The sequence below is a fragment of the Dasypus novemcinctus genome, chromosome 9 (assembly GCF_030445035.2).
Source record: "Dasypus novemcinctus isolate mDasNov1 chromosome 9, mDasNov1.1.hap2, whole genome shotgun sequence".
NCBI classification, from domain to species: domain Eukaryota; kingdom Metazoa; phylum Chordata; class Mammalia; order Cingulata; family Dasypodidae; genus Dasypus; species Dasypus novemcinctus.
The window spans coordinates 33,677,498-33,691,276 of NC_080681.1; positions in this window are offsets into that span (position 1 = coordinate 33,677,498).

Consider the following 13,779-nt stretch of genomic DNA (forward strand, 5'->3'; position numbering starts at 1 on the left):
TTTGCATGCTATGCAAAATACCTAAAGCAGACAAAATAATTTTGCAAAGAAAAACAAAGCTGGAAGGATGTCTTACACTAATTGATTTGAAGACATTGTAAAGTTACAATTGTCAAGACATTTTGGTATTGGCATAGGGATAATTATGTGGATTAATAGAACAAAACAGAGTCCAAATGTAGAGCCACACACATATGGTGAATTGATTTTTTACAAAGAGGACAAGCTATTTCAATGGGGGAAAGGATAATCTTTTCAAGAAATAGTACTAGATCAGCTGGATATCCATGTGGAAATAGAGTGTTAACCCTTACCTCACACCATAGACAAAAATTAACTCAGAATGGATACTAGACATAAACATAGAAGTTAAAACAAAACTTCTTGAAGAAAAATCAGAAATTTTTCACAACTTTGAGGTAGGCTAGGATTCTTTAATAGAAATCTAAAAAAAGAGGATAAATGAAACTTCATCAAAATTTAAAGAAACTAGGGGAACCAGCCCAAGAAAGAGGTAAAAGTAATCCTAGGGGTGATAAAGGAACTGTGTAGCAGATATCATCTGTGCAGCAGAACTAGAGGTTAACAGTCCAGATTGGAGGAGAAAGGAAAGGAATGTTCAAGTAATTTATAGACTTCTGAAGTGTTTGAATATATGAGAGATCTATAGTGGAGAGTTACATGATGGATTAGTGGGAAGTGTAAAGAAAATGAGCAAATAAATGAGTTTTAACTCTAATTGTTGTAAAAGAAGTAAAAGGAATCATTGTGTATTATAGGGTTTGTCTATAGTAGTATTTCAGATGATAGTGATGTAAACATTGTGTGTGTATATATATAAGTTTTTACTGCAGTAACATACATACAACATAAAATTTCCCTTTTAAGCCACTTTCAAATATACAATTTAGTAGGGCTAATTACACCCACAGTGTTGTGATTCCATCACCACCATCTATTACCAGAACTTTTCAATCACCTCAAACAGAAATTCCGCACCTATTAAGCATTTATTCCCCATTCTTCACCATCATCTCTGGCCCTGGTAACCTGTATTCTAATTTCTGACTTTATGAATATGCATATTCAAGTAAGATCATAGAATATTTGTCTTTTTGTGTGTGGCTTATTTCATTCAACACAATGTCTTCAAGGTTCATACATGTTGTAGCTTGTATCAGAACATCATTCCTTTCTACAGGTGAATAATATTCCATTGTATTTATAAACCACATTTTTTTGTTGCTTCCACCTTTTGACTATTGTGACTAATGCTGGTATGAATATTGGTTACAAGTATCTGTTTGAGTCTCTACTTTAGTTCTTCTGGGTATATACCTAAAAGTAAGATTGCCAGGTCACATGGTAGCTCTATGTTTAACCTTTTGAGGAACTAGTGGATTGCTTCCACATCAGCTGTACCATTTTACATTCCCACCAACAATGTATGAGGGTTCCTATTTCTCTGCAAACTTGCCAACACTTTTTTTTCCAGGGTGCAGAAATGGCACCACACACACAGAGAGTTGATGCAGCAAGATGATGCAACAAAAAAGAGACACATTTTCCCAGTGCTGCTGGATGATCCAAGTGGATGCAGAAGAACACACAGCAAAATGGACACAGAGAGCAGTCAATGGAGGGGAAAGGGAGAGAAAAAAATCAGTTGGCCATGGATATGAGAATTTTCCCCTGAACTCTGAATTCTATTCCATTTGGTCTGTATGTCTGTCCTTGTGCCAATACTGTTTTAATTACTGTGGCTTTTTTTTTTTTAGATTTTTTTTTTTAATTATTTTTTTATTCCACCCCCTCCACCAGATGCCTTTCTTGTCTGTCTGCTCATTGACTGCTTGATTCTTTAGGAGGCACTGGAACCAAACTGGGACCTCCCGTGTGAGGGGTAGTGCCCAACCACTTGAGCCAGTTCAGTTCCCTCCTGGTTGAGGTGTTTTGCTCATTGAGGCATCTGCTCGTTGCAACATCTGTTCATCTTTTGAGGGTACTGGGAACAAAACCCAGGACCTCCCATGTGGGAAGTTATCTAATATGTTGGCATACTTTTTCACAGTATTTTTTTACCCCTTCCTCACCTTCCCCACCCTGCTGTTTTTGCTGTGTCCATTTGCTGTGTGACCTTCTGTATCTATTTCTCTTTTTGCCTTCCTTCTCTTCTTGTCTTTCTCCTCTAGGATTCACCAGGATTCAATCCTGGGGACCTCTGATGTGGAGAGAGGTTCCCTGTCAATTGCATCACCTCAGTTCCTGGTCTCTGCTGAGCTTCACCTTGATTCTCACCTTTGTCTCTCTTTTGTTGCATCACCATCTTGCTGCATGACTCACTTGCATGGGCACTGGCTCACTGCATGGCACTCGGCTCACCACACTGGCACTGGCTTACTGTGTGGGCACTGGCTCACCATGAGGGCACTCGTGTGGGCACTTGGCTCACCACACAGACACTTGGCTCACCATGTGGGCACACAGAATTGAACCCAGGTCCTCCCATATGGTCAGTGGAAGCCCTGTCACTTGAGCCACATCTACTTCCCCATAGTATTCTCTTACAATCCTTTTTATTTCTCTGGGGTCAGCAGTAATGTTCCACTCTTCATTTTGAACTTATTTGCATCCTTTCTCTTTTCTTGTCAGTCTAGCTAATGGTTTGCCAATTTTATTTTTCTTTTCAAAGAACCAACTTTTGTTTTCACGGGTCCTTTTTCTTTCTTCCTCTATTTCATTTATCTCAGTTCTAATCTTTGTTATTTCTTCTGCTCACTTTGGGTTTAGTTTCATCTTCTAGTTGTTCCAGGTGTGAGGTAAGTTCACTGATTTGAGAACTTTCTTCTTTTTTAAAGTAAGCACTTAGATGTATAAATTACCCTCTCTGCATTGCTTTGATGCATCTTTTAAGTTTTGATATGCTGTATTTAATTTTTACTCATTTCAAGGTATTTCCTAATCTCCCTTGTGATTTCTTTGATCTACTTATGCTTAAGATTTTATTTCATTTATCTGTTCTTCCCCCCTTGTTATTTGTGCTTGCTGTCTGCCATCAACTCTCTGCAGCAGTGTGGGCCAGCTTATCTTCACCAGGAGGCCCAAGGAATTGAACCCAGGGCTTCCCATATGGTAGATGGGAGCCCAATCACCTGAGCCACATCTGCCTCTGACCCATTGGTTGTTTAAGAGTGTTTTGTTAGTTTAAATTCCATATTCTCTGAGGTCCTGTTCATTTTTCTTAACTCTTTTCTCTCTGCTCCTCAGCCTGAATAATTACAATGGTCTTATCTTTAAGTCCACTAATTCTTTCTTCTGCCAGTTCCAATGTTCCCTTCAACCCCTCTAGGGAATTTTTCAGTTATTATGGACTTTAACTCCAGGATTATAGTTGATTCCTTTTAAAAATAGCTATCTTTTAATTGAAATCCTCTTTTGTTTGCCTAGCATTTTCCTGAATTCTTTAGTTCTTTTACTTTCCTTTAGTTCTTTGAGCATATTAAGACCATTTTAAAAAGGCTTTCTCTGGTATGTTCAGAGTCTGGCTGTATTAGTCTGTCAAAGGGGAGTGGATACAAAGTACCAGAAATCTTTTGGCTTTTATAAAGGGTATTTATTTGGTCTAAAAACTTAGTTACATGGCCCTAAAGAGTCCAACTCAAGGTTGCTTTCCCAAAGTCAGTTGCCACATGTTAAAGCAAGATGAACCTGTCTCTCTGAGGGTTTGGCCTTCCCTTCTGGGTTTCCTTTCTCTTAGCTGCAGGCTGGCATGGGACTTGTCTGTCAGGGCTTCCCCTCTCTCCTGGCACAGGGCTCACTTCTTTCTGGGTATTCTATATCTTCTCTTCCCAAGGTCAGCTACAGACTCTCAGGTGAATGGCTCATCTCTCTCTGGCACCTTAGCTGTTTGCACCTTCTCCATTCTGTCACATGGCAGGATAAAAATGACAACGTTCTTTCCTCTTCCCATTTGTCTTCTTGAGTGTCTGTTTATAACGGCCCACCAAGGGGGTGGGGACTCAACCTGAGTCACTCCTTACTGACGTGGTGGAATAAAAGCCCTGACCTTAATAGGTAAGCTAATCAAATACATCTCAGGTGAATCTAATGCTATCAAATGTTGTCACACTTAGAGGAATAGTTTAGTTTACAAACATAATTTTTCTCTTTTTGAGATTCATAAAATAATCTCAAACTGTCACACTGGTCTGCTTTATATATGCCCTGTGTTTTATCTTGCTTCCTGTTTCTATGTATGTCTTGTAATCTTCTGTTGCACACTGTAAATTTTAATATTTTAATGCATTAGCTTGGAATTTAGCCCCTGAAGTGTCTGCTATTTAAACTTATATCCAGCTAGTGGTATGACATATTTCTTGAATGCCAAGAGCTAACAAAATCAAATGCAAAAAATACCTTCCACAGTCTCTCCTCATTGGCTCTGTGTTAGCTGGTGCTTTCCATCAGAGTTTAACCCTCCTGAATAAGAATAATAAATAATAATGGACCTGCATATGAGTCTGAGGTAAAAACACAGGGTCCTTTCTGGCCTTTTTTGAGTATGCATCTTATCCTTGGCATGCACTTATGGCCTTAGGAATTCCCCCATTTACAGGGATCCAAATTCCCCCTCTTCTCTCTATTATAGTCCCCTACCCTCATCCCTCTGTGTGCTCTATTGTATCTCTTAAAGCCACAGGCAACTGCAATCTGATGGCTTCTTACACTGATTTAACTGTCTGGATGCTGATTCTGTTTGCAGGACAAGTTCTGGGATGGCACACCAGAGATAAGTGTCCTGGGTCAGTCCTTCAGGCTACCACCAGATGGACTGGCACAGACATACATGCACCCAAGTATGTACATAGGGCTTACTCTACTCACTCTGGAACTAGGACCTGGACTTGCATTAAGAGTGCAGGCTGGGGAGAGGATGCAGGGTGGGATTAACAACAGTGCTATGAATTTTTCCTACCACTTTTATGTTACCTTCTTCTTGATTCAGCATTTGCCAGTTACTACAACCCTTTAACTGTTTTCTGTAGTTCTGAGAAAGATGGTTCTGCCAGTTTTTGCTAATTGTTCAAAGATTCTGTGGGAGCTAGAACCTTGGAGCATCTCACTCTGTCAACTTGGTTAACTGGATATCCTAAATAATTGTTTTAGTTTTCTAGGCTGCTTAAGCAAATACTATGAAATGGGACAGGTTAAACAATGGGAATTTATTCACTCATGGTTTGAGGCTGGGAAAGAGTCCAAATCAAGCCATCAAGGCAATGTTTTCTTCCCAAAGACTGTGGTATTCTGGGACCAGCTGCTGGCAATCTTAGGCCCTTAGCAGGCATGTAGTAGCATCTCATCTTTTCCTTCTCTTCTGGGCTCATTGATGTAGCTTCTTGCTTCCTGTGGCTTTCTTTTAATTTCACTCTGCTTAAAAATGACTCCAGTAATAGGTCATTACCTATTGATTGAGGTAGGCCACACCTTAATTGAAGCAACCTCATCAAAAGGTTCTACTTACAATGGTTCACACCCACAGGAATGGATTAAAGATCATCTTTTTCTGGGGGTACATACAGCTTCAAAGCACCACAGTGTTGAATAATAATCTAACTAAAAATTGATATTAAGATATGGAAGAGGGGACTGTGGTATGTGGGTGGTATTTAGGGGTGGGTGTTCCAGTGGTGGTGAAAGACACTTAAATTCTAAACTTCTATAGGCATGCTATTTAGAGCCATAGAGTGGGAATGGCAGCAGGCAGCAGCTTTTTGTAGTTCTTGTAGATTCATATCAACTATGTGCATTTGAACACTGTTTGAAGCCTAGTACAGCCACTTTCTAGCCATGTGACCTTGGGTAAGTCTATTAACCAATCTGTGCATCACTTATATCATCTGTTAAAAAGGGTAATATTAGAATTGTACTTATCTCAAAGCTTTTGCAAGGGTTAACTAATTTAATCTATTTAAAGTACTTGGAATAATGCCTGGGTCAAAGTAAACACTTGTTAAGTGGTTGCTTTATAATCATTTGTAGGCATAACTGAAAAAAATGAAAATGAAAATAAAATTTAAAATTGTGTTGAATTTTTAAAAAGGTTCACCTAATATTAATGATCTTTATGTACTGGACTTGCTAGACAAATAATCCTGTAAGGAATGATTTTTATTATTCATCATTTAAAAAATTTAAACATTTATTTTTATCTATTTCACCCCTCCCCCATTGTTTGCACCCACTGTCTGCTGTGTCTGTTCGTTGTGTACTGTGTCTGCTTGTCTTCTTTTTAGGAAGCACTAGGAACTGAACCCAGGACCTCTCATGTGGGTTGGGAGGTGCCCAATCAAATAAGCCACATCTACTCCCTGCTTGCCGTGTCTCTGTTTCCTCCTTGTGTCATCTTGTTGTGTCAGCTCATCACGCCAGTCTGTCATGTCAGCTCACCGTCTTGCTTGTGTCTTCTTTAGGAGGCATGGGGAACTGATCCTGGGACCTCCTGTATGATAGGCAGGAGCCCAGCTGCTTGAGCCACATCTGCTTCCCTATTCATCATTTTAAAAGCAGCTGAGGCTCAGAACAGTTAACCTGCTTAAGATCAACCAGCTGGTAATTGCCAGTGTCCCAACGTCAAGATTTGATTTGGGGGAAACGGACTTTGGCCCAGTGGTTAGGGCGTCCGTCTACCACATGGGAGGTCCGCGGTTCAAACCCCGGGCCGCCTTGACCCGTGTGGAGCTGGCCCATGCGCAGCGCTGATGTGCGCAAGGAGTGCCGTGCCACGCAAGGGTGTCCCCCGCGTGGGGGAGCCCCACGCGCAAGGAGTGCGCCCCCGTAAGGAGAGCCGCCCAGCGTGAAAAGAAAAAGAGCAGCCTGCCCAGGAATGGCGCCACCCACACTTCTCGAGCCGCTGACGACAACAGAAGCGGACAAAGAAACAAGACGCAGCAAATAGACACCAAGAACAGACAACAAGGGGAGGGGGGGAAATTAAATAAATAAATAAATCTTTAAAAAAAAAAAAAAAGATTTGATTTGGGCCAATCTGGCCACAAATACCAGGTTTTTTTCCCACTTTGCACCTATGCTCTTGGATTACTGAGGGTTTCATAACCCACGCTAGATCATAAGCTCCCATTGGGGAATACGAGGGAGCAGGGTCTAGTCCAACATGCCTCATAGAGAAGCTCTGCACAGCACACCGTGAATGCACTGAGTATTCGTGGTTGCAGGACCTGGCCTGTAGTAAATGTTCAATCAATATTTGTTGAATGAATGAATGGAGTGTGCATGGTTCTGAAGTTCTAGGTAAATGTTAGGTTGCTGTCCAGGAATATAGGTGGCATGGGGATGTGTAGTGGCAGCTGTTAGGGAGAACTTCAGGAGAGACCTTAAAAGCTAATTTCATTGATGCAACTCAAGACTTTCCTCCCACCTTCTCCCATTTTGTCTGCCCCAGCCCAGCTCTCCCCTAGGATCTGGAGCTGAATGAGATGAAGACTGAATGAGGTTGTATTTGTCCAGGAATATACCCCATATATTCCTACAAAATAAGTTAAAACAGAAACCTTCAAAAACCTTTTATTAATGGTGCTTATTACCTCTGTCCTAAATGGTCTAGAACCTTTACTCCTGTAGACATCTTTACTGCCATTAGAGCATGAGCAGCTGGCTTTTATGGTGTATGTATCACTTTCCACAAAAAATTTTTTCAGGACTAATCACAGTTCTGGAGAAAAAAGTTGTGATAGGCAAGTTTGCTGGTTTTATTGAACTGCAACTTACAAAAGCGGGTTAGAAAAGTCTTCTCTCATCAGTTTCCTCTCCCACTTCGTAAATATTCCTGCTCTGCCCTAGATGCTTTCCTGAGAAGCTCCTAAAGCAATTATGCATTGTTTTCCCAAACTATGAAATGCTAAGTGTTGGTGGCCCCATGGTCTCTTAACCTATAACCTAGCCCAGGGGCTCCTCTCACAAACACAAAATAGAACGCCCTCCACAAGTACACTGCTTCCGTGGACATGGCCCTTGTTCTCCAGCGGATGTGGGGATGGGGTGAAGGGAATCTCAGTTTAGCTCACCCAGAGTGGCTGCTCTAATCCCAGGTGGGTTTTCTTTGACTGAAAGAATCCTATTTTGAGCTCTCTCTCTTCTTCAAAGCTAGTTGGGCATTTCTGTTGCTTCATTGACTGAACCACATACTAGGAGTTAGATGCCTGGGTTCTAGTGATTGCTCTGCTAAAACTGGCTGATCTTGTGTCAGGTAAACCTCTGAGTCTTAATTTGTGCTTTTTTAAAGTGAAGGATTTAGACTAGCTTAGTAATTTTCAAATTTTTCTCCTTTGTAGTAGCAGGACCCTGTGTATAAAGGAAATCTTACTGGTTTCCCAATATGGGAAAGAGAAGCAGAACTGCTTTGGTTAACTTTGAAGGCTCAGTTTAAAATTCTGTGGCTACTTTTATTTTTTTTCTGTAAAAAGATGCTTAACCCATGTTAGGATAATGTGTTAATAGATAAGGATGTGGGAGGGAGTAAGTTAACCCATCACAGGCTATGCGTTTTGTCTAACCAAAAATCAAGTTACAAAAAAAAAAAAAAAGATACAAGGTATTGCAGATAAAAGTCTCACAAATTACACATTAAATTATATTAAGTTATGTGTGTGTTATCTTTCATCCTGAAAAGACTCACATCACAGAACCCTTGTGCTTTGTCTGTATGAGCCTAGCAGATCGGAGGCAGGTGAACATCCAGGGTCTGGCTTTTTTGCTCGTCTTAATATTAAAAGCTTTCAGTGCTTCAAGACTTGAAGACCAAACTTAGTTTTATGGCTATCTTATTTCTGTCTGGACAGGAGACACAAACAGCTTGGTTTGGTCAAAGGTCACCCAGAAAATAGCCAGCTTCCACTTTCTTTAATTATGCAAACTAGAGCTAGGTGACTGAGAACTTGCTTTTGGTTTGCAAGACAAAGGGAGTTTTGCAAGCCCTAGGGGAGTGCAGAATTTCCTGAAGATGTTGCAAGGTGGCTGGCTTTCTTTTGAATTCGTGCAATATTCTCCTTCACTTTGGTTATGACTGCAGAGGTGCTTGGGAAGTAAATGAAAACTAGCGCCTTGGAGCAGCGTTTCTCCATAGGTCCCAGAGGTGAGGCCAGGTCTTTCCGAGGGAGTGGCTTGGTGCCACTGCTTTCACTCAGAAATATTTTGATCCAGTTCTACCTTCCCGTTCCTTCTTCAGCAATCAGTTTTCTAAAACACAAGTATGTATATATTTTTTTGCTGTGAGAAGGGCAAGCAAAAGCTTGAAAATTTAAAGAGCAGAGAACCGAATGGCCAAGGAGATTTTTACAAAAGTTCCTATTTTCCTAACTTAATTTGAAAAAGGACACATGAATTTCCAAAGAAAATTATCTTTATTGGGAAACAAAACATTTCACAAGGATAAAATTTCTTCAGCAGGAATCATATAGGGCAGCCCCTAAGGAGTCACAGCCCCAAGGTTTTTAGCCTCCAGTTTATGCTGTGCCCAAGAGAGGAGAGAGGAGAGCTGTGGCCAAGAGAGGAGAGAGGAGAGGGCATCAGGATTCCTGAGCAGTGAGTAGTGAGTGTGCCTCCCAGCCCAGACAGCAAGGCCCCAGGAGCCACTCCTAAGCCGATTCAGGCCCCTTTAGGCACATTTCAGGTGGAAGTCATCCTTTCTCCCCACTTGCCCTCAGCCAGGCAGAGGCTGGCTTCTAGACATCACTGCTCTTCTTTTTCTATTAGGGCTTATAGTGTCAGGCTATTAAAGAGTTTCAAATTTCAGAAGAGTATCACTTTTCTTAGGTCCAGGTAAATCATTAGAAAGTGATCTGGTACCCTAACGAGTAGTAAGACTAATTGGTTTTTGGACTTGACAATAAGTAGAAGATACTAAATAATACCTTACAGAGATCCCAGTAAGTTTATTAAGTGGGGTTTTTAAGCGTTTGAAATAATCTCATTGGAATAGAAATATTCAAAGGGTAATATATATATATATTTAAAATGCCATCATTCCCTGAATATGACAGCCTGAGTACTAGTTCCTGAGTATGTAAATAGAAAGTGAAACCAAATCGCACTGTTTGCTTTTCACAGCAAAAGGTATTTATTTGTTTGTTTGTTTTAGATATTTTATTTCTCTCCCCTTACCGCCCACCCCCAGTTGTCTGTTCTGTGTCCATTTGCTGCGTGTTCTTCTTTGTCCACTTCTGTTGTTGTCAGCGGCATGGGAATCTGTGTTTCCTTTTGTTGTGTCATCTTGTTGTGTCAGCTCTCCGTGTGTGCGGCACCATTCCTGGGCAGGCTGCACTTTCTTTCATGGTGGACGGCTCTCCTTATGGGGTGCACTTCTTGCGCGTGGGGCTCCCCTACACGGGGGACACCCCTTCGTGGCAGGGCACTCCTTGCGCGCATCAGCACTGCGCATGGGCCAGCTGCACATGGGTCAAGGAGGCCCGGGGTTTGAACCACGGACCTCCCATGTGGTAGGCAGACACCCTAACCACTGGGCCAAGTCCGCTTCCCTAAAAGGTATTTAGAATTCAAGTCTTTCCTGAAAGAGCAAGAGGGTTTTTGAAGAAAATTTCTGCCTCATTCTTTTAGAACTTGGAGTTCACAAGAAAACCTAAGGTTATGCTTTATTAAAGTGACACTTTACTTCGGTAATGAAGAATGACATGGGGATTGGGAAGTGGTGTTCTGGAGAGGACACAGGGCAGCTTTGAGGCAGAACACATGACTAAACCATAGACTTGGCCAGATAGCCAAAGTCTTGGCAACTAGCTGTCCAAATCTTGCCCAGGTTGAGAGCTTAGCAACTGGCAATATAGAGGTTTAGAAGGATCTCACAATACCTTTGAGAATCAGCTTAGGTGAGTGTGAGCTCAGTATATACCAAGGCAAAGAGAAAGTGTAGGAAAAGTTAAGGAGAGAATGGTCATCTAAGAGAGAAAATTGTTTTAATTCATTTTTGGAGTTTTTATTGTTGGTGTACAAAAATATAATTTATTTTTGATTATTGATCTTATATCCTGTAACCTTGTTGGACTCAATGATTAGTTGTAGTACACTATGCCTTTTTGTCTTATTGAGAGAGACCCTCAACCAGTCAGATCATATCAAAGGGCCCCAAGGCAACAGCAGCTTTCATCTTTGTGGAATTTTAGTTTTTGCAGCTCTTTCCCATAGAGATTGTCTGACCTGAGGCCTTATTTTATAGAGCCCAGAACTGAAGTTCTGAAAGTTTAGGTGATTTGGCCATACTGCTAATTTGTGGCAGAGCCAAGAAGAGAATCCATATCCCTATGTGCTTGGCCTCTGAGCTCTTGCACTGCGGCAGGCTGCTTTCTGGCCCCTTTCCATGGTTGGGCCTTAGCGATTGTCATTTCCTCCAATGTCCAAGAGAGTAGGTCTGAGTTACTCGTTTCCTGGTTCCAGTAAAGCTCCCCAAATTGTCTGAAGCCCCTCTCCACTGCTCAGATGCCTTTGATACACATTTTGAAATAGTCTAAATTCTAGAGCTTGAAAATGAACTACAGGTAACGGCTCCTCTCTCCCCACCCCTCACTTTTTAAAAAATTCAGAGTCCAGAAAGGGCTGAGATACTCTTGCTTTGGACATGTGAGGTTAACCATTAGGCTATGGACTATTTTACACACAGTCAGCATCTTTAAAAGAATAATGACTACACTTCCAAAGGACTTCATCTTAGATTGGATTATTAATCTAATTGTTTTCCTGTCTTTTAGAATCTAGAGCATGGACTGTGACGCCAAAACGGGGATCTTCTCGAATTTTTGGTTAACTATGATGACTGGAATCATTCAGAAAAATGAGATCATTATATTTTTTTGAATATTCTTTCAATTTGAGATTTCAATTTTCCTCTCCAAATAGATAAAAAATACTATGTTTTGTAGCTAGGGATTCTAGGTCAATAGGGAAACTCCCATCTTTCTCTCCCATTTCTTGCCAGAATGACTGGGTTGCTCCCAAGTGTGAAGTGCAGGACTACTGCCAGGACATGTGGTGTGCCATATATGGAGCTAGGAACTACTGCAGCAATTTTGGCACCTGTGATAGATAGACTCTAAGATGCTACCAGTGATCCTTACTCACACTATTCATGCCCTACACAATCTTCTCCTCTTGAGTATGGGCTATACTTAGTGACTAACTACTAACTACAGAATACAGTGTAAGTGATGGGATTTCTCTTCTGAGATTAGGTTATAGAAAGACTGGCTTCTATAATTCTTGGGTACCCTCTCTCACATGCTTGCTCTGAGGGAAGCCACATGTCATGCTATGAGGTGGACTATGGAGAGGTTCATGTGGCAAGGAATTGGTCTCCACACAACAGTCATGGAGGAACTGATGCCCTTCATTCAACAGCCTGTGAGAAACTGAATCCTTTTCATGTGGGTAAGCTTGGAAGGGGATTTTTCCTCCAGTTGAGCTTTCAGATGAGATTGCACAGGGGAGTTTAATTCCACCTTATTAGAGACCCTGAGCCAGAGGCCACTAGCTAAACTGTGCCCAGATTCTGGATTCACAGAAAATGAGATCATAAATTTTTGTTGTTTTAAGCCACTAAATTTGGGGTAATTGATAATATACAAAGAAAAGCTAGTTCAAATTGGACTCCAGGGGGCTGGAGTGGTAAAAACAGCATGGTACTGGCAGAAAGACAGACCAATGGAACTGAACTGAGAAATCAGAAATAGACCTTCACATCTACAGTCTAATGATCTTTGACAAGGTGGTTAAGCCTTCCCAGCTGAGCCAGAACAGTCTATTCAACAAATGGTGCTGGGAGAATTGGATATCCATATCCAAAAGAAATAACGACTTGTATCTCACATCTTATAAAAAAATTAACTCAAAATGGATCAAGGACCTAAATATAAAAGTGACCATCATAAAACTTCTAGAAGAAAATGCAGGAAATATAGGAAAACATCTTCAAGATCTTGTGGTAGGCAGTAGTTACCCAATGCATAAGCAACAAAAGAAAAAATAGATAAATGGGACCTTCTCAAAATTCAACACTTTTGCACCTCAAAGGACTTTGTCAAAAGGGTGAAAAGGCAGCCAATTCAGTGTGAGAAAATATTTGGTAATCACTTATCTGATAAGGGTTTAATATCTATGATATACAAAGAGATCATACAACTTGACAAGAACGAGACAATAAAGAGACAAACTACCCAATTAAAAAATGGGCAAAAGATTTGCAAAGACAATTGTCCAAAGAAGAAATACAGAAGATTTTCAACATCACCAATGATTAGGGAAATATAAGTCAAAACTACAATGAGATATCGTTTCACACCGATTAGACTGGTTGCTATTAAAAAGTTGGAAAACTGTAAATGTTGGAGAGGATGTGGAGAGATAGAACACTTGTTCACTGTTGGTGAGAATGCAGAGTGGTACAGCTTCTATGGGGACTGTCTGGCAGTTACTAAGGAAACTGAATATAGACTTGCCATATGACCTGGCAATACCATCACTAGGTATGTGCCCAGAAGAACTGAGAGCAGACACACGAACAGACATCTGCACACCAGTGTTCACAGCAGCATTATTCACAATTGCCAAAAGTTGGAAATGACCCAGGTATCCGTTGACTGATGAATGGATAAAGAGATTGTGGTATATATGGTGTATAAACACAATGGAATATTTTGCAGTGGTAAGAGGAAATGAGTCGTGAAGCATAGGACAACATGGATGAACTTGGAGGGCATT